This window comes from Gossypium hirsutum, chromosome A06, assembly GCF_007990345.1.
Source record: "Gossypium hirsutum isolate 1008001.06 chromosome A06, Gossypium_hirsutum_v2.1, whole genome shotgun sequence".
Lineage (NCBI taxonomy): Eukaryota > Viridiplantae > Streptophyta > Magnoliopsida > Malvales > Malvaceae > Gossypium > Gossypium hirsutum.
This window is the reverse complement of record NC_053429.1, coordinates 18,800,711-18,823,265: the sequence shown is the minus strand read 5'-3', so window position 1 is coordinate 18,823,265 and position 22,555 is coordinate 18,800,711. Positions and strand designations below refer to the sequence as shown.

The following is a 22,555-nucleotide window of genomic DNA, read 5'->3' as shown; positions in this document are numbered from 1 at the left end:
GGTTTCAAAACTACTATTTTTTACACCACTGAAAAACAGATTGTTACATTATATATGTGACTCGTATAGTTTGATGTAAGTAAAAGCCTGAGTTTAAACAAATATGGAACCAAAAGTTGGTCCCTTGGTATATGACTTATACAATATGTAACATCATTCCATAACAGTGGAATTCATAACCCAAGCAAAAGGTAAAAGATACCCTTTCATTGACATTACATAATAGATGAAAAGTAAACGTGACCACGATTAATTTTTATTTGTGATAAATAACTTTGATTACTATTTGATAGTAATTGAATTTTCATGATCAAAGAAGTAATGGTTTGTAACACCCCGAAAATTTATACAGTAAGATATTACTCTTAATATAGCAAAATAAGGAAATAAAGTGACAAGAAAAGGAAAATTGAGTTATGTCACTAGGAAGTATATTATGACATATTGATTCAAGAAAGGACTAAATTGTAGAAGTAAGAAAAGTTTTGTGGCCTAAGAGTAAATACTTAAAATTTGAAGGATTAAAATGTAAATATGAAAAAGTTGAAGGGCTAATAGTGAAAATATTTTAAGGGGGGAAGGATCTAGAAACCAAGGAAAAATTAATGAATTAGGACCAATTGAATAGGTGAAGAATTATGAGGGACTAAATTGTAATTTTACCAAAATTAAGTGATGACTCAATAATGGAATTTTACAAGATCACAAAGGGCAAAATGGTCAATTGGAAGAGAGAGAAATCTAGAAAGTAATGATGTTGGAGATATTTTAGATTAATTAATTAATTAATTATTAGTTATTAATATTTTAATTTGATTTTTTTATATGATATTTTATTATTTTATTATTATTTTATTAATATATATAAAGAAAGAAAGATGAGAAAATTCTCATCCATTTTCCATGCATTCACGTTAGGAAGAAGAGAAGAGAAGAAAGAAACTTTTCATTGAAAGAAACTTTTCATTCTTTACAATTTAGTCTTTCTACCAAAAATTCACCATTTTCACCTGGAAATCAAAAGAATTTCCATAGCTACCAACGGAGAAAAATGTTAAGGAGACTATAGGGAGTTAGAATATCAAATTGGTTTCAAGGAATAGAAGCTGGAGGAGAGAGAAAATCAAATTAAAGATTGGAATCAATAGAACAAGGTAAGTACATCAATATTTCAATATATTTTTAAGTTTGTTATTATTGAGAAAACATGGAAATAATGTTATAGTAGAATGTTCTTATATAAGGTTCTATGGTCTTGATGAGTTAGTGAAGGGAAATAGGAGAAGTGATGGAAAATATTGTAGAGGAAGGGAATAAGGGTGTTATAAACATGGTAAATAATATATTGCACTAAAACAGTTTTGGACAGTAGCAGTAATCTAACTTTGAAAAATCACCAAAAAATTGTGGAAGTTGAATTATAGGTTGAATAAAACATGAAATTAAAGCTTATTGAGTCTAGTTTCTTATAGAAGAAACGGTGTAAGCAATGGAATTGTAAATCATGAAATATGATAAATTTTGTGAGACAAGGTCAGAATGATTTCGGGTTCCCCTGTTTTGATTTTGGAAAATCATCAACAATTTGAGAAAAAAATAATTAGGGGATTAAATTTATATGTTTAGAATTATAAATGAGTCTATTTTCAAGAGAAACAAACGAGAACATCATTTGAATCTTGTAGGAGGAGATAATTAATTTTTAGTAAAGAAGGGTCAGAACTGTCAAACAGCAGAATAGAAGTGACTTAAAAGAATAAACTGTACTTATTGGCTAAGCCAAAAATTCTGAAAATTTTATGGTAAGAAGATATGTAAGTCTATTTTTAGGGAAAGTTAGCCGATCTTAATTTTGAGGTCTGTAGCTCAAGATATAAACAATATAGTGACTATGACGCAAATGGACAGTTTTGAATATACATATAAGTGAATAGTGAAAGTATTGATAATGTTACTTGTAGCATGTTATATAAATTAAGGATGAGGAATGGAGAGGAGGAGGAGGAGAATATGTATTAATATTTAGCTAGCATGGCTAATTTATATGTTTTAGGCTCAAAGACTAAATTTAATAAAAGTAAAATTTTAGGGGCAATTTTGTAAGGATATCAAAAATGACCAATTTGCAGGAAATGAATTGACTTATTGTTTAAATTAATAAATTGAATGGAATTATCAATTTAGATCAAGATCGGATGAAAATCGGGGAAAATGAAAAATACCAAAATGCCCCTAAATCTGGGTATTTTTGCAATTTTGTCAGGTAAATTTGTGTATCATAATTGAGCATGAAAATATGTTAAATTGTATGTCATATTGGGTTGAATGTGAAATATTAGTACATTCGTATAATATGAAACAATATGAATACGAAATGGATTATTACCATATATGCTTGAAGTATTTATATAATGATTTGTACATGTTATATGGACACATGGTGTGGAAAGTATGTGCATATAGATTTGATTTATGTTAAGTTTGATATGAATTATTATCGGAATAAATATACGTGAAATATATGGAAATTATGGTACATGAAATTTTAATATAATGAAATAAATTATTTTAAATGGTAAGAGAATGATATATTTCATGACATGCACATATATGATTATCTTTGATTTATTGATACAAGGAAATTATGTAGGTGGAGACAATTATTAAACCCAAGTGTGACGTGTTGAGCAAATAAGTATATCAATGTTGAATTTATATAAAATATGCGTAAGTATACTAACAATGTTGATTGATGCTAAGACAAGAGCCAAGCTATTGATTGAATGATAATATATTTATCTATATGATGCATTGAATCGGTAAGTATTTAACGGAAAGTTTTGCTAAATGATATGAAAATCCGAGTAATGCTCCGAAACTTTGTTCCAGCGACGGATACGGGTTAGGGGTGTTACATGGTTACCATGAGATCATATTGGGAGAACAAATTTATCCCAAAGAGATTAAAGATATCCTATGAGGGTAACTAACTTATGACAAGTTCATTGGACGAGCACTAATTAAGTAGCTTTCATAATGGTATATAATTAGGGAGAGCTCAGTCACGATACCTTAGTGGAATGAATTTGTAACACCCCGTACCCGAGACCGCTGCCGGAGTCGAACACGAGATGTTAACGGACTTAATTCATTTATTTACACAGTTCATTTTAAAATTTCCAGGCAAGTTGGCTAACTGCATCACTGTCACCTTAAAAATCATATCTCGAGTTCCAAAACTCAAAAACTGATTCCGTAAATTTTCCCTGAAACTAGACTCATATATCCATCTACATATGTTTTTCTAGAATTTTTGGTTGGGCCAATTAGTACAGTTTATTAGTTAAAGTCTCCCCTGTTTCAGGGTTCGACTACTCTGACCTTCATGCATTTAGACTTAGATATCTCCCTGTACAGGGCTTCAATACATATGCTATTTGTTTATAATGAAACTAGACTCAAAAAGGAATCTGTACATATAAGGCATGACCTCTAATTATTTCCGGTTAATTTATGGTAAATTTCCAAAGTCATAACAGGGGATCCAGTAACTGTTCTGGCCCTGTTTCATGAAAACTTAAACATCTCATAAAGTACGGCTCATATGGTTGTTTCGCTTCTTCCATATGAAAATAGACTCATCAAGGTTCGATTACATAATTTATTAATTATTTAATTACATTCCTACTATTTTTAGTGAATTTTCAAACTCACATCACTGCTGCTGTCAGTGTCAATTTTAAGGTAAATTTCACCTATTTCATAGTTTCCATGATTCAACTAGCCATTGACATACATAGCACCAAAATGATCGTGATTAACCATTCCAATGGCTAATCGTTACCAAGCATTTCCATACCACTCAATGAACAATATACAAAATGATTAGAATGCTATGCTCAAAATATATGTAAGCCATTTTCGCATGGCTATCCGAATATATACATTACCAAAAGGTACTTGATTAACAACAAAGGGTAGTCCTATACATGCCATTGTCAGAGTTCAACTAAAAAAGTACCAAAAGGGCTTCGATAGTGTGGACGACTTCGACTTTGACAATCCCGAGTCTGATAGCTGACGAGCAAAATCTATAAAACAGAGAATCAAAGCAACGGAATAAGCATTTAATGCTTAGTAAGTTTGAGTAATGAAATTAGTTTTGACTAAAGTATAACATTCATATGGCTAAATGAATAACTTCATATATGCACATTCTCATAATCATACTTACTTCATGCTTCAATCAACATATTCATACACAAGGTATCAAACCTAACTAAAGGTCGGAAGTTCGTTAATCAATTGAGCGAATACTATTTAGAAGGAATCAACCTTTCCGATGCATATACGAAACATACCTTATCGTTTGGATTTTATGAGCGTATTAATTGAAATTATTACAGCAAGATCGCTCACTTCCAAACTCAAGTATCTTCGGGATTTAGCCGGATATAACAACTCGCACAAATGCCTTCGGGTCTTAGCCCGAATATAGCAACTCGCACAAATGCCTTCGGGTCTTAGCCCGGATATAATCACTAGCATAAATGCCTTCGGGACATAGCCCGGATATAGCAACTCGCACGAATGCCTTCGGATCTTAGTCTGGTTATCATCCGAATAATCATGCACATATGTCCACAAATCATAACACATCTTTATTTCGTTTTCATTACTAGAACTCAGACACAAGGCACTTATCTACCATTACCATTTTCAGCTCAATAACCACATACAAAGAGCATGATTTTGATTCGCTATATAACATGATCTAATAGAATCATAATTTAAGTTCCACTACTCGAAAACTTACCTCGGATGTTGTCGAACGACTTCAACGGCTATTCGATTACTTTTCCCTTTCCCTTATCTGAAATTGCCCCCCTATGCTCTTGAGCTTAAGTTCAACAAATTTTAAACTAGTCATTAATCGACTATTCAAGTATTACTTTCAGAATATAATACATATAGATTCTAATTTCACACATATAGATTATAGTAAGCTTTATAAAAAAATCAATAAATAATTCATTAGCAAATTTTCATTAATGTTTACAATATAATTACAATTTCCCTATAAGCTGACTTCCCGAGCAACAGTCACTAAAATTTTTATAACTGGAGCTACGAAACTCCAAATCAATTGCCGTAAATTTTTCTTGACAGAAGACTCATTTATCTATTATGCATAAAATTTTCAAAATTTTTAGTTTAGCCCAACAATACCAGATTTTTCTTAAAGTTCATCTTGTTTCACAGTTTGACTAAACTGACTACTCTTCACTACGAATCAAATTTCTCATTGTACAGATTTCAAAATATGTTCTATTTTCTTTCATTTGAAACTAGACTCATTAAGGAGTCTAAGCATATAAATTTTATCTTAGGGCCATTTTTGTACAATTTATACTGATTTTATAAAAACAGAACAGGGAATCTAGTAGTCATTTTGACTCAGCCCCACAATACTTCAAATATCTCAAGATCGGTAACTCTTTTGTTTTTATAGTTTCTTTTGTAAGAAACTAGACTCTTCAAGCTTTAATGACATGATTTATTCAGCTTCTAACTCAACTCCTACAAATTATGGCGATTTTCCAAAATCACCTTACTGCTGCTGTCCCCAAGCAGATTATTACCAAATAAAATACTAACATTTGCATTTCACCTTAATAGCTAGCTTAGCAAACCTTAATTTAACATATAATTATTCATAACACAATTAAAGCATCCTCTCCCTTCCATCAAATCAAAACACATACATTACCCAATAATATCCAAAATCATATTCGGCCTTAGTACACAACTTGTTAGCCGATTTTTCTCCATTTAGCAACTAATGCATATATGTGCTCATTTGTTAGACTCTACTTCACCTGACTACCATTTTCTTTTTCATCCAAATAACATGAACAACAACCATTTCTTGAACATTTTCTCTTCAACAATTCTTCATAAAACATAAAGACTATAACCCAATCACATCCTTTAATAACTAAAACCGAATGCTCAAGACACCACACCATTTCAAATTTTGGTCATGGGTTAAGCAAAGAACTTAAGAACTAACTCAAAATATACTAAAATTTCAAGAATTAGCATGAAGTACTCACCTTATTTTGAGTTCAAGATCACCGAATACTCTTGTTCTTTTCTTTCTTTAGAATCGGCTAGGAAGAAACATGGATGAAGACTTTGTTTCTTTCACCCATTTTCTTCCTTTAATTATCATTTCTTTATTTTATTACATCACCCATACTAATATGGCATCTAGCTAATTAAAGTTAATAGAAAATTCACATTTGATTATATAATTTGTAGCATGGCCGGCCACTACCTATAGTTTGGCTAATTTGACATGCAAGTACAAGCACTTTCCCACATACATTAATAGGCCACTTTAGCATTTGCCAGCACATTTCTAAATTGTCTCACATAAGTCCCTACTAATAAATTTCACATATATTGACCAAATTAAAGTATGAAACTTCCACACATTCAATTCACATATAATAAGCATCAAGTATGACGGTTAATTATTTTTATGACTCAGTTTTGTGGTCCCGAAACCACTTTCCGACTAGGGTCACATTAGGGCTGTCACAGAATTTGTGAGTAAATATATTTATAATTAATAGGTGAAAGTTGGAACTTAATTATAAATAGTTCCAAGAACTATGTTTTGACATGTAGGACTTATATCATTAAATTAAAAATATGAATAATTTTCTTTTGGGCCATGAATAAGACTTATTAGTTAATCCATGCTTTTAGTCGATAAGTTTGATACGATGTTAAAACATGAGATTTGTTATGTAAATGATAAAGAGCAATTGAAAATATGAGTTTCTTGGAACTATTATATGAAATATGTAAGTTTATAAGGCCTAAATTAATATGGAATTGATCATGAATATGTGAAATCACTTAATTTCTTGACTACTTCTTTCATGATCAGATTCAATCTTCGTTGTTGTTCAATAAAATTGCTCGGGCAATCCTCCAACAAAATTTTATGCATGCAGGATACAGGGCTAATTCCCTTTATACCAAGTAGGGTCCATCCCAATGCCTTCTTAAACCACTGAATAACTTCTAACAACCTTGCCTCTTGCTCGGGTGTTAGCGCCACAGAAATTACTACCGGTGAGGTACTGTTGTTTCCCAAATATGCATACTTCAAATGCTGTGGCAAAGGTTTTAACTTCAGCGTATGAGGTTCCTCTATAGAAGGTTTAGGAGGATTGAAAGATTTATTTGACAAATCCAAGGATCCAAACTTCTTCCCTGGTCTATCCACTATCTGCTTGGCTTCCAATAATTCACCGAATTCCTCAAAACTTATTGTATCACTCTACTAAAGTGATTCTTCGTCACTATCGGAATTGTTGTGACAAAAATTGGTGAACTCCTCCACTGTTGTTTCTATCAACCTAATGGCGTGGGATTCATCATTAACATCAAAACATTTCAAAGCATTAAATACATAAAAGGTGACCTACTGATCATTTACTTTCATGGTTAACTCGCCTTTCTACACATCAATTAACATCCTGCTTGTAGTAAGAAAAAGTCTTCTAAGAATAATTGGCACATCTTGGTCAGCTTCATATTCTAAAATAAGGAAATCCGTAGGGAAGATAAATTTATCTACTCTTACTAGTACATCTTCAATTTTACCTTCTGGATGTGCGTAGAATCGATCAGTCAGTTGCAACATAACCATAGTAGGTCTTGCTTTTCCAATTCCCAGTTTCCTGAAAATAGACATAGGCGTTAGATATATACTCGCTCCTAGATCACATAACACATTACCAACATAATGATTTCCAATTGAACATAGGATAGTGAAACTCCCTGGGTCCTCCAGCTTCAAAGGTAATTTATTCTTTAACATTGCTGTGCACCCTTTAGTGAGAATGAAAGTCTCAAATTCTCCCAATCTATGATTTTTTGCAATATATCTTTTGTAAAATTCACATAATTGGCCATTTGCTCCAAAGCTTCAACCAGTGGTATGTTGATGTGGAGTTGCTTCAATACATCCAAAAATATTTTGAACTAAATATTCTGCTTAGAATTGTGAAATGGTAGAGGAAAAGGTAAAGGTGGTCATCCTTCAAGTTGCTGATATTGTTTTTCCATGGCATTCTTGTTGACAACATTATCTTATTCTACCACAACATTTTGTTGCTTACCCTTTTTAGGTTCAATGTGTTTTTCAGATGACTCTGGGATCTTTACATGGTTGTTATTCGAGATATCCTCTTCTGTCGTGGCATCTTGAGCAATGTCATCTAGCTAAGTTCTACTTTAAGAGTGATGGCCTTGCAGTGTTCCTTCCATTGTGATCTCAAATTCTCAGTATCACTTGGCAATACTCCACTTGACTCTCAAGAGCTCAGAGAGATGCAACCTAACTCTGAATTATGACATAATTCTTGGCTATATATTCATTCAACAGCGCTTCAATAGATGATGATGACGAAGCTGATGTCTGACCCTGTTGGACATTTTTCCTTGGCATAGGATTATTATAACCAGGTGTTGCACTGTTGGCATTCTGCCTTGTAACATTGTTAAAATTCCCTACACCTTGATTATTCCAACTAAAGTCCAGATGTTGCTTCCACCCTGGACTATACGTGTTGGAATAGGGGTTATTGTTCTAGTTTAAATTACCCATGTAACACACGGATGCTAAGTTTGATGGGCATTCATCAAACATTCGAAAGCTGGCTTATATCAACTCCTGAACTGTAGTGGGCTTCTTCATTGTTTTGATCATATTTGTAATACCTTAATTTTTCCTGGCCCATTGGAAGCCAAGGCATAGTCCAAAATATCAAAAAATAATAATAATAAAAGTTTGTAATAGTCCTTTGACAAATGTTAAAACAATACCTAACTAGACTAACCCAATCCTAAGCCTACCCAAACCCAATAAGCAGCAACCCAACAGGGCCCAAATTCAAAACACCAGGGCAGAAACCCTAGTGATCCTTAGCACCACAAACAGCAGACAAGAGCCCCGCCCAGCACGACCTTCAATCACGCTACAATCATCGCAATCGGCGCACCAGTCCACCGGAGATCTCGCCTCAGACCTGCAAAAAAGGAAAGAAAGACCAAGCAGAATAAGAAAGAAATCAAAGATTGTACTTTCTATATATGTATTCAGGCTATAAAATCAAGAATCAAAAACATTGTAAAGGGGGAGGAGGGGGGAATTTTCATCAATAGAATACACGCATAGATACAAAACGGAAAATAAAAACCGGAGGTGATTTCCGATTTCATTTTTCCTCATCTAATCTCTACTTTTGTTTCTTATTATTACTTCTCTTATTTTTATATGAACAAAATACAAAACACAATCAAAAAAATTTTTAAACAAACACAAGAAATAGTTCGTATTTGTCTTCTTTTCTCTTTGAAAGTTTTTTTTTATGCGAAACGATATTTAAAAGTAAAAAGGAGGAAAGATTACCCTTAAAACTGCAGGAAAATTTAAGATTTTTTGAGCTCCGGCCACCGTGCACGGTGGCTGGCAGTGTGGCCGGTACAGTGGTCCGTCACCTGAGCAATGGTCGGATTCAGATGGGGACAGAGAGAATTAAAGGGAGTGTTTGAAGTTTTTTTAAAGAAAGAGCTCAAATGATTTTTTTGTTAAAATTTTGACTTATATAGCAGCATTAAAACGACGCCGTTTTGCCTTAACCCAAAATCCAACCCGATCCGACCCGGAGGGTCCGCATGTTTTAAGAAAATGGGATATTAATCCCTTTAGTCCTTCCGTCTTTTCATCTTTTAAATTAAATTTATTGCAATTTTTTAATTTTTGCCCACTATTTTTATTTTGGTTTCAATTTGATCCCCGACCTTTCTAAACACAGAATTAAAGCGCTGCCGTTTTGAGAATAGGGCGTTTTGCTCCATGAGTCCCTTTCGTTTTACGCGTGTTTTAATTAGGACCTTAATTCAGCTTTATTTTTTTAAATTCGCCCTGAACTTTATTGAACTTCAAATCTAACCCTATATATTTATTTTTATTATTATATATATTATATTGTTATTTGTTTTATTTTTAACTTTATTTTTATATTATATATTATATTATTATATTATATATTATTTATATTATTATTATTTATTATATATTATTTTCACAAATTATTATTATTTACATTATTATTATATATTATTATTATATTTTTACTTGTATTATATATTTATTAATTATTTATATATATTATATATTATTTTTACATATATACTTTTATATTATATATTATATTTATTTTATTATATATTATTATGTCATTTTATATTATTATACATTTTTATCTATATATTATTATCATTAAAGGTTTTTAACTTGTATTATATACTTATTTTTATTTATATGTTAATAATTACTTTATTTATATTCTATTATTACACATTTTGAAGATATTATAATATTATAATTTGTATAATACGTATATTTCATCATTAATTACTTATTTTATATTATTCTAAACTTATATTATATAATTATTTCATTATAAATATAAATTCTTTTTACATATTTGATATTTTATACATTATTTTTCTAAACCAATATATTTTATATTTTTTATAATTATTATTCCTATAAATATATTTTTTATTATATATTATATTTTAAATTTATTATTAAATATCACATTTTTTATGCTCATTCTATTTATCAATTGTTTATATTATACGTACATTTTTAAAACTTATATTTTTATACAATATTTGTTTTTACTTTAGAATTAATGTATTATTGTTATGTTATGTATTTTATATGTTATGTAATATCTTAGAATTTTATAATTTATTTTCAAATGCATATTTTTATATATATGTACATTGATATATTGTATTATATGCATCATTTCATTTATTAATCCATTCATGTGTACATTAAATTATTGGATTGTATATTTTATATTTTATGTAGATTTTATTTATCAATTTTCTATGCATGTCATCTATTTTTACTCATACATATTTTACACATTAATATTTACCATGTTTTTTATATTTATTATCTAATGTTTTATTTATGATATATTGTATATAATTAGTGCATTTATTATGTTTTCTTTTTGGGTATATTCCTATTTGTTTAGCATGATTATTTTTATTATTCTATTTTGCCTTTTATAGTGATTGCATTTGTATAAAGTGCTATAATATTTTGTAATATACGTTATTTGAATATCTATGTTTTTTAATACAGAATTGTCGCTCTAAAAGGTCATTTAAAACAATATTTAAAAGTTTTATAAAAATAAAAGCAATGCTTGATGTTTGGAAACTTCGAGAAAGGTAGTGCCCTAACTTACTGGGTTCCCACTTTTCTCGTTGAGTTCAAATAATCAAGCACCTTTCTAAAATTTTTTAAAGGATTTCAAAATACGAGCAACTGTCTTGAAATTTCAAAGCGTTGTGTCCAAACTTACTGGATATGACGTTTTGACGTCTCAAGATAGGGATTTCCAAAAATGTTTAACTTAGTCTCGAATGTCTTAACATAGTGCGTCCTAACTTATTGAATGTAATATTTTGATTCATTTGATGCAAGTGAACCCTAATTTTCAAAATCAAAATATTGTAAAGAGGATTACATCTTAAATTTTTGTTAAATTTTCGACATTAAGGACATTTTGAAAATCAATTAGGTACCAATTTTTGGGCGTTACGGGGGTGCTAACCCTTCCTCGTACGTAACCGGCTCCCGAACCTATTTTCTGATTTCATAGACCAAAACCGGATTTTAAAACAAAATGTTTTAAAGGTGATCCAATCACACCTAAAAAGATTGGTGGCGACTCCCATTTTCGTTTTTCTTAAAGTCGATTCCCATTTTCCAAAACTCTATTTAAAAATGGTCTCAACAGCTTGGCGACTCCGCTGGGGATTAATAAGAGAGTCAAGCCGTGTAATTGATTATCTCTTGTCTTAATGTCAGAAATTAAAAATTTTAAAATTTAATCCTCTTTGCATTACATGTGTTTGTATTATTGCATGTGTTGCTATATTCTGATACGCATTGCATTTGCATGACCGTTGTGGTCACACCCTTAAGTGGGAGTGAGAAGCTACGCCTTCGTGAGTTTTTCACCTCCGTGCAGGATAGTGAATCACTTTCAGGATACATCCGTACCTCTGGTTTCGTGAGATTTTCATCTCCGTGTAGCGATAGGGAAATGTATTCCCCTGAATGAAATCGATTCAAATGAGCCTATAATGGGTGAGGATCGAGGAATCTGCTGGTTCGAGTACCTCAAACTTTAGAAACAAACCACATATAGAAGGACCGTAAGAGCTCAACCTAGATAGAATTATACCATAATTATTACTCTTGCAGGTTATCTTCGAGTTTATTGTTATCATGTGATACTAACTATTTCCTTTCTTTTGTTGCATATCATTTCGCATTTAAAAGGTATCGATTTTCTGTCAGTTTCTAAGTTAGGGAGTTTTATTATGGAGAACGGACTTCTTGATAGAGTGGAAGACAACGCTAACGTCCATATATGGTCAGAGCAAACTCAATTAGTAAAGGAAAATAGTCTAGCCATGGGATATATGTCAGAGCTGTCAGACCATATTCGTATCAGCGTCACACAGGATAATCAGCATGAGTTAAAGGAAATATGGGATCAATGGGGTAGCGAAGCCAAGCAGTTGTTCTACAACAACCATGGGGACTTGCATGTACTTGCTTGACTTGGGAATAGACGAGAATTTGTTTAGGGCCATCACTCAGTATTGGAATCTTGTATACAGTTGCTTTACGTTTAGAAAAGCTGATATGATACCCGTGGTGGAGGAATATTCAGTTTTGTGGCGTTGTCCTATGATTCAAGTTGGTAAAGTTTACTCAAGGGCTGACTATATTCCAACTTTTGTGAGGAAGTTGATGAACGTCATGGGGAGAGGGAGTGAGCTAAAATGGAAAGAGTAGGAGAAAAGGGGCAGTCTTGGAATTCCTGTCTCTTCCGCCACTGGTGCGTCTTAATGTTGTTTCCAATCAAAGTAGAATTGGATACGAGGAAGATTGTTCAACATCCTATGGCAAGGTGTGCTACAGGAACTAAAGGGCAGAAGGTAATGTACTCACCAATCATTTCAAGGTGAACAAGAAGAGTACTGATGGACATTTCCACCATTACAACATTTCTCTTTCATATGAAGATGGTCGATGGTAAGAGTGTTGAAAGAAAAGTGATTGACAGAATGCATGAACCGACAAATGTGAGTTGGAAGGAAAGTGATTATGCCCATGATGGTAAAAGGCTTATCTATTATACGACCAAACAACAAGCATGAGTTTACTATGTTGCACTTATCAGAGACAATGGAAATGCAAGCCTTGATGGTCTGTCAAAATGGACGCAAAAGAATGAGATTAAAGAAGTCCATATCATTTAAAAGACCTTTAAAGTAGAGATTAACTATGCTGAGAAGATACCCATATAAGCATTTCAAAATGCTTTGCGTGGACAGGAATCTAAAAGCTCTCAAGAAACACTAAAGGTGCTGGATATCATTTTAAGGCAGCATGTTAAGCAGGAATACCTACTTGTTTGCCAATTTTTCTTTCAAGATAATCAGAATAACTTCACAGACGTTGGAAAAGGTGTCCATAGATGAAGGGATTATATCATGGGTGAAGCCATAGCTCAAATTCGGGATGGTAGTAAATCATTTATGGGCCATGAAGGTACAAGCTGATACACTGAGCACGAAATACAAGCTGTAGTCAGATCATTGTCAAGAGTTAGCTTTGTTGAGTTAAAACTTTGGGCCATAGGGTGAAGGCGTATTTGTAATCCATTCATATGTAAAGATATTCTTTTTCTAAATAAAGTTTTCTAAATGAAATTGAGTTGAGATCGATACCTTTTTGCATTCATGCATTTGCATTACATCACATCGCATCATATGCATTTAAGTCCATAAAAAGACCCTAATTAGGCAAAAATTATTTCAGAGAGTTAATCGGAGAATGAAACAAAGGTTGGAGAGATTGGAACAAAGGCAAATACAGATACAAGAGCAATTGACCAAAATTCAACAAGATATACGTGATCAAATGTTGGAGCTCCAAAGAAATATAATTGGCCAGCTGAGACAGTTACTAGTCGAAGAGCTTGAAAAGAGGAAAAGCCCAGTGGTCAACACTGAAGATGATAATGAGGTTATTTTTTATTCCCCAAATTCTACTCCAATAGAGGTCCAGACTCAACTAGACGCACATTCGCGAGGGATACCAGTTGTTATCAAACCCCAACAGCATCAGGCCGGTATGTTGGCACCAGTAAATAATTCGGTAGGCTCAGGTCCTAATTCGGGGAGCAATTTAGCCAGGCTTGTCATCATTAGAGAAGCAAGGAAGGCTAGTGTGGAGTGTCCAAAACAGTGTGAAGCTCTTAAAAAGTAAGAGTGGAGCTCCCGATACACTACCTCGAGGGCAATGACAAGAAAAGAAAATGAGGTGAAGCTGTTGACTATAAGACAACCGAGAATGTCAACTACCGGCCATCAGGTTCCTCAAAAGTAAGAATCCAATCCGAAATCGAATCCTGAAAAGCTTCCCTTTACGTCAATTCCAGTGTCATATAAGGAGCTGTATCATAGATTATTTGACGTACATATAGTGTCCCTGTTTTACATAGAACCGTTGCAGCCCCCATACCCCAAATGGTATGATCTGAATGCTCAATGTGAGTATCATGCGGGACGCACAAGACACTCAATTGAGAATTGCACTGCCTTTAAAAAGATGATTAAAAAACTCATCAAAGTAGGTGTTATAAGCTTTGATCATCCCTCTAGGGCAGAGAATTTATTACCTAATCATTTAGATGGAGAGGTGAATTCCATGATGGAAAGGGGTAGAGGATCCAAGAATGCACCAAGTTTCAGGGCTTTTGAGCAGGACTTGATGTTGGGGAATCTGAATAACGTATCCGAAGAGGAAACCAAGGAATAAAACTTGTGAGCCCTTGCACATTTGGGAATGTTGTGAACAATGAAATTGTGGAAGTGATCCTTGTATTTTAAAGTTAATTTAGAGTAATGTTTAGAACACACTTGTTGTTTTAAAGCCTAGAAACAACAAGATTTCATTTGTGAAAAAGGCTCATGTTTGGACATTTTTGTTTCAATAAAACATATCTTTCATGATTAATGTGAGCAATTGTTCCCTCATTTTTTTTCTTTCTTCATTCATAACGTAAATAGTTATTCTTGAATTCATTTATTCCTTGTGTATTCTTTTATGCCTATCGAAGGTCCCTAGATATCAATGACAAAGGCAACAATACTACAGATTCAAAGTTCCTTTTGAGCGCTACATGTGTTTAGAGGAATCTCAGTACTCTAAAGATGATAGAGATTGCGATTTGTTTCTAAATTTGTTGAAAATGGTAAAGCAAGAAGAGAAATGAATTCTACCCCATGAAGAGGGAGACAAAGATATAGCCTCAAAAGAAAGGAAAGGCAGTAAGTTGGAATAAAGCTAGTTTTCTTGTACCTCACATTGATGCCCTAGTGGACAATAGTGCTGGATACTCGGAGCTCCGTAGTTCCTTCTTTGTTTGCTTCTCGATAAGAAAAACTCCGATCTTTATGGGCCATGGAAGCAGAAGAATTTGTTTGAGTATAACATCATGACTCAATGTATGGCGCTAATGAGGGTGAATGATCAGTGCTTTACAAATCTGCTTCTAAAAAATCAATGCAAAGCTTGGAGGACTGATTTCCATGTTAGTAATTAAACAAACACCTTCAATTCCAGTTGTTTCAAAGGTTCCAACTATTATCCATGGAATGAATGTACTATTTGGGTCTCTTGAGCAGTCTGATATACCATCGATAGCTGCGGTGATTAGTTTTATGAAGTGGCCATTGATTTCCAGTTATAGGGCATCAGATCGTACACAGTCTCTGAAGCTTGAAATGATAGATTCTCTCTTCAAACCAGTTTCTGACAAAGAGGATGAGGGTATCGTAAGGAAAGCTTTCTTAGACTTCTATACAGGTTTAGAATAAGGAAGCCTGATCAAGCTATCATATTCAGGGATGAAGTTAGCAAGTCACAGTTCAATCAAGTATTGAACATTGAGCTAGATCAAGTAATTGAGGCTTGAAAATTTCTTGATAAGTGTTGAAACCCCAAGTTTGTGGTCATTGGGGCACAGAAAAATCATCATACTAAGTTTTTCAGCGGGGATCTCCTGACAATGTCTCACCTAGAACTATTATAGGTAACAAAATCTGTCATCCTAAGAACAACAACTTCTATCTTTGTGCCCATACGGGAATGATTGGAATCACGAGACCTACTCATTATCATGTTATCTTAGGTCAGATTGGGTTTTCGGCTGATGATCTACAGGAGCTAGTCCATGCTATATCAAAGAAATACCACAGACATATCTGTTGTGGCCCATACTCGCTAAGCTCATTTGGTAACCACACAGTTAGAGCAATTTATAAAGTTTAAAGATACTTGAGAAACATCATCAAGCCATGGTGAAATGACAACTCCGGGAGCGATTTCTGTACTTCAGCTTCCCAGAATGAAAGATAATGTTAGCAGCTTCATTGAACTATTTTTCTGGATTTTAGCTACTATTCACTTTCTTTGTTTAACAAACGTCAGCTCGGATTTTTGCTAGGGCAAAAGAATTTCATGAGGGGGAACTTGTGCTACAAGAGATTCTTCCCATGCAAAGGATTTTAAAGGGAAATGGATACCAAATGGGAAAGACCATAGATTCTGAAAAAGCCTCATCTAGTGGTATGGAAGATTTACCCAATACGGTGAATTCAGACTCAATTAAGGAGTATTTCGTTTGAAAATGAATGGAAGCCAAAGTGAAAACCCACAAAGGGTGCTTTGACACTTCTATTTCAAAAAAAAATAGAAAGGAAAAGAAAAATGAAAAAGAAAAAAAGAGAAAAAATGGAGAGGCTAAGGTGAAAACCTGCAAAGGGCGCCTTGAGAACAAAGGGGTTTTAAGCTGAAAACCTGAAAGGGCGGCTCAAATTTTGGTGAGCAGCAATGACCTTGCTATACCGAAGTCAACAAGTAGTGAAGTATGTTACATACCGGGGCATCAACAAAGTACTTTGGGTCTTCTAAACACATGTTAAACTCAAAACAGTCTTCATGGAATTTGTATATAGAAGCCCAAGCTGCGATATCTAAGGCATTTGATTTTTGTCTTGTTTACTATTTTGGATCCTCTTTCTTCTCAAAGATAGATTCCTAGATTAATCTCATTTGTTCTTCTTTTGATAAATCATTCAAACTCTAATTTTCCTCGAGATCAATTTATTATCCATTATTCATAAAGTATGTTGCATTGAAATAATGATGGATGAATTAAAATATCTTCACCAACGAAGTTTTGCATATAAGTATGTTGCATTGAAATAATGATGGATGAATTAAAATATCTTCACAAACGAAGTTTTGCATATTACTCTGGAAATTTCTAGATAATACAAAGAAACTGAAACATAATAATTGTTTAAGGAATTCCCATTGAGTGAGGATTGGAGGTACTCAAGAAATTTTCTTCTTCGGTCCAAATGGTGATTAGACAATGTTGATCCTAGGAAAGGATCATTTCATAAACATCTCCAGTGGGTCGTAACATGTGAGAATGGTACAGTGGACCAAATCAATGGAGAAGGTTCTAAGCATACGAGCAAAATAGGGTTGGTACTTTGAGTGAAACAAAATGAAACTTGAATGAATCAAGATGTCCAAAATAAAATTCATTTTGCATCATAGGAGCATTTGATTCATTTCAATCATGGCATCCTAATCATTAGGCATAGGCACATACACATTCTACAGGTTATGTCCTCTAGGGGACAATAAATATCGAAGATTTCAATATGGCATCCCTGTGCATATAGGGAACAAGTTGAAGATAGTGGATCTTATCTCTCTGTATTCGACGGGGAGCAGAACAAAGACATAGCAGATCTGACCTTCATTGGGGCAGATCCAAGATAGTGGATCTTATCTCTCTGTAATAGGCGGGGAGCAGATCCAAGATGAAAGATCTTATCTCTCTGTATTAGGCGGGGAGCAGATCCAAGATGACAGATCTTATCTCTCTGTATTCGACAGGGAGTAGATCAAAGACATAGCAGATCCGACCTTCATCGGGGCAAATCCAAGATGACAGATCTTATCTCTCTATATTAGACGGGGAGCAGATCTAAGATGACAGATCTTATCTCTCTGTATTCGACGGGGAGCAGATCAAAGACATAGCAGATCTGACCTTCATCGGGGCAGATCCAAGATGACGGATCTTATCTCTCTGTAATAGACGAGGAGCAGATCCAAGATGACAGATCTTATCTCTCTGTATTTGACGGGGAGCAGATCAAAGACATAGCAGATCTGACCTTCATCGAGGCAGATCCAAGATGACGGATCTTATCTCTCTGTATTCGACGAGGAGTAGATCAAAGACATAGCAGATCTGACCTTCATCGGGGCAGATCCAAGATGACGAATCTTATCTCTCTGTAATGGATGGGGAGCAGATCCAAATATGACAGATCTTATCTCTCTGTATTTGACGGAGAGTAGATTGAAGACATAGCTGATTTGGCTTTCGCATGCTTATGCTGAAGCAAATCTAAGATAATTTGGCATCTCTGTATTGTCAGAGGACAAATCGAAGTTTGGCATCTCCATATTCGACGGAGGGCAGATACATAGCAGATCTAACCTTCAGATGTTTATATTGAAATAGATCCAAGATGATTTGGCGTCCTTGTGCTCACAAGAAGAAAGTCGAAGACATAGCTGATTTGGATTTTGCATGCTTACACTGAAGCAAATTTAAGAGGATTTTGCATCTCTGTATAGTCAGGGAACAAATCGAAGAAGATGTATTCGACGGGGAACAGATCGAAGAATTCAAGACTAGGTGAGCCCGGGCAAAATTGGTTCTTTTATATCTTTGCTCTATTCCTGTTACACAACAATGAACAAAGAGGGGCAACTGTAATACCTTAATTTTTCCCGGCCCATTGGAAGCCAAGGCATAGTCCAAAATATCAAATAATAGTAAAAGTTTTTAACAGTCCTTTTACAAATGTTAAAACAGTACCTAACTAGACTAACCCAATCCTAAGCCTACCCAAACCCAATAAGCAGCAACCCAACAGGGCCCAAATTCGAAACACCAGGGCAGAAACCCTAGTGATCCTTAGCGCCGCAAACAGCAGACAAGAGCCCCGCCCAGCACAACCTTCAATCGCGCTACAATCATCGCAATCGGCGCACCAATCCACCGGATATCTCGCCATAGACCTGCAAAAAAGGAAAGAAAGACCAAGCAGAATAAGAAAGAAATCAAATATTGTACTTTCTATTATGTATTCAGGCTATAAAATCAAGAATCAAAAACATTGTAAAGGGGGAGGAGGGGGGAATTTTCATCAATAGAATACACGCATAGATACAAAACGGAAAATAAAAACCGGAGGTGATTTCCGATTTCATTTTTCCTCATCCAATCTCTACTTTTGTTTCTTATTATTACTTCTCTTATTTTTATATGAAAAAAATACAAAACACAATCAAAAAAATTTTAAACAAAAACAAGAAATAGTTCGTATTTGTCTTCTTTTCTCTTTTAAAGTTTTTTTTATGTGAAACGGTATTTAAAAGTAAAAAGGAGGAAAGATTACCCTTAAAACCGCCGAAAAATTTAAGATTTTTTTAGCTTCGGCCACCGTGCACGGTGGCTGGCAGTGTGGCCGGTACAGCGGTCCGTCACCTGAGCAATGGCCGAATTCAGATGGGGACAGAGAGAATTAAAGGGAGTGTTTGAAGTTTTTTTTAAAGAAAGAGCTCAAATGATTTTTTTGTTAAAATTTTGACTTATATAGCAGCATTAAAACGACGCCGTTTTGCCTTAACCCAAAATCCAACCCGATCCGACCCGGAGGGTCCGCATGTTTTAAGAAAATGGGATATTAATCCCTTTAGTCCTTCCGTCTTTTCATCTTTTAAATTAAATTTATTGCAATTTTTTAATTTTTGCCCACTATTTTTATTTTGGTTTCAATTTGATCCCCGACCCTTCTAAACATAGAATTAAAACGCCGTCATTTTGGGAATAGGGCGTTTTGCTCCATGAGTCCCTTTCGTTTTACGTGTGTTTTAATTAGGACCTTAATTCAGCTTTATTTTTTTAAATTCGCCTTGTAACTTTATTGAACTTCAAATCTAACCCTATATATTTATTTTTATTATTATATATATATATTTTATATTGTTATTTGTTTTATTTTTAACTTTATTTTTATATTATATATTATATTATTATATTATTATATATTATTTATATTATTATTATTTATTATATATTATTTTTCACAAATTATTATTATTTTACATTATTATTTATATTATATTATTATATTTTTACTTGTATTATATATTTATTAATTATTTATATATATTATATATTATTTTTTACATATATACTTTTATATTATATATTATATTTATTTTATTATATATTATTATGTCATTTTTATATTATTACACATTTTTATCTATATATTATTATCATTAAAGGTTTTTAACTTGTATTATATACTTATTTTTATTTATATGTTAATAATTACTTTATGTATATTCTATTATTACACATTTTGAAGATATTATAATATTATAATTTGTATAATACGTATATTTCATCATTAATTACTTATTTTATATTATTCTAAACTTATATTATATAATTATTTCATTATAAATATAAATTCTTTTTACATATTTGATATTTTATACATTATTTTTCTAAACCAATATATTTTATATTTTTTTATAATTATTATTCCTATAAATATATTTTTTATTATATATTATATTTTAAATTTATTATTAAATATCACATTTTTTTATGCTCATTCTATTTATCAATTGTTTATATTATACATACATTTTTAAAACTTATATTTTTTTATACAATATTTGTTTTTACTTTAGAATTAATGTATTATTGTTATGTTATGTATTTTATATGTTATGTAATATCTTAAAATTTTATAATTTATTTTCAAATGCATATTTTTATATATATGTACATTGATATATTGTATTATATGCATCATTTCATTTATTAATCCATTCATGTGTACATTAAATTATTGGATTGTATATTTTATATTTTATGTAGATTTTATTTATCCATTTTCTATGCATGTCATCTATTTTTACTCATACATATTTTACACATTAATATTTACCATGTTTTTTATATTTATTATCTAATGTTTTATTTATGATATATTGTATATAATTAGTGCATTTATTATGTTTTCTTTTTGGGTATATTCCTATTTGCTTAGCATGATTATTTTTATTATTCTATTTTGCCCTCTATAGTGATTGCATTTGTATAAAGTGCTATAATATTTTGTAATATACGTTATTTGAATATCTATGTTTTGTAATACAGAATTGTCGCTCTAAAAGGTCATTTAAAATAATATTTAAAAGTTTTATAAAAATAAAAGCAATGCTTGATGTTTGGAAACTTCGAGAAAGGTAGTGCCCTAACTTACTGGGTTCCCACTTTTCTCGTTGAGTTCAAATAATCAAGCACCTTTCTAAAATTTTTTAAAGGATTTCAAAATACGAGCAACTGTCTTGAAATTTCAAAGCGTTGTGTCCAAACTTACTGGATATGACGTTTTGACGTCTCAAGATAGGGATTTCCAAAAATGTTTAACTTAGTCTCGACTGTCTTAACATAGTGCGTCCTAACTTATTGAATGTAATATTTTGATTCATTTGATACAAGTGAACCCTAATTTTCAAAATCAAAATATTGTAAAGAGGATTACATCTTAAATTTTTGTTAAATTTCTGACATTAAGGACATTTTGATAATCAATTAGGTACCAATTTTTGGGCGTTACGAGGGTGCTAACCCTTCCTCGTATGTAATCGGCTCCTGAACCCATTTTCTGATTTCGTAGACCAAAACCGGATTTTAAAACAAAATGTTTTAAAGGTGATCCAATCACACCTAAAAAGATTGGTGGCGACTCCCATTTTCGTTTTTCTTAAAGTCGATTCCCATTTTCTAAAACTCGATTTAAAAATGGTCTCGACAATATTAGCCAAAGAAAATACCTGAGCTATTAACGAAGTGATTGCATCTAGCTCCATGGTACCAGTAGCTCTCTTGCCTATCCCAACTCTTATAGTAGGATTTTGATAATCATTGTTGGCAATCTTCTCTAGAATTTCATATACTTCATTATAAGATTTATCCAACAAAGTACCATTGGCAGAAGCATCAACTACCATCCTCAAATGCGCATTCAGCCCATTATAAAATATCTTCATCTGAGTCTAGTGTTGAAATCCATGCATCAGACATTTTCGAATTAAGTCTTTAAATTGTTCCCAAGCTTCATATAGTGTTTCATCCTCCGATTGCCGAAAAGATGTGATGTCATTTCTAAGCTT

At 32.7% G+C, this 22,555-nt stretch overlaps 1 non-coding gene and 2 pseudogenes across 1 annotated transcript; all 3 read left to right on the top strand.

The window, feature by feature from the left end:
• Positions 1 to 12,902: 12,902 nt before the first annotated feature.
• On the top strand, positions 12,903 to 13,755 carry LOC121230451 (protein argonaute 4A-like; annotated as a pseudogene).
• Positions 13,756 to 14,029: 274 nt separating this feature from the next.
• LOC107895810 (protein argonaute 4A-like) lies at positions 14,030 to 16,531 on the top strand (annotated as a pseudogene).
• A 5,917-nt stretch (positions 16,532 to 22,448) lies between these two features.
• On the top strand, positions 22,449 to 22,555 carry LOC121231662 (small nucleolar RNA R71). Its single transcript, XR_005929718.1, has one exon. It is a non-coding gene; the product is annotated as a small nucleolar RNA R71 (small nucleolar RNA).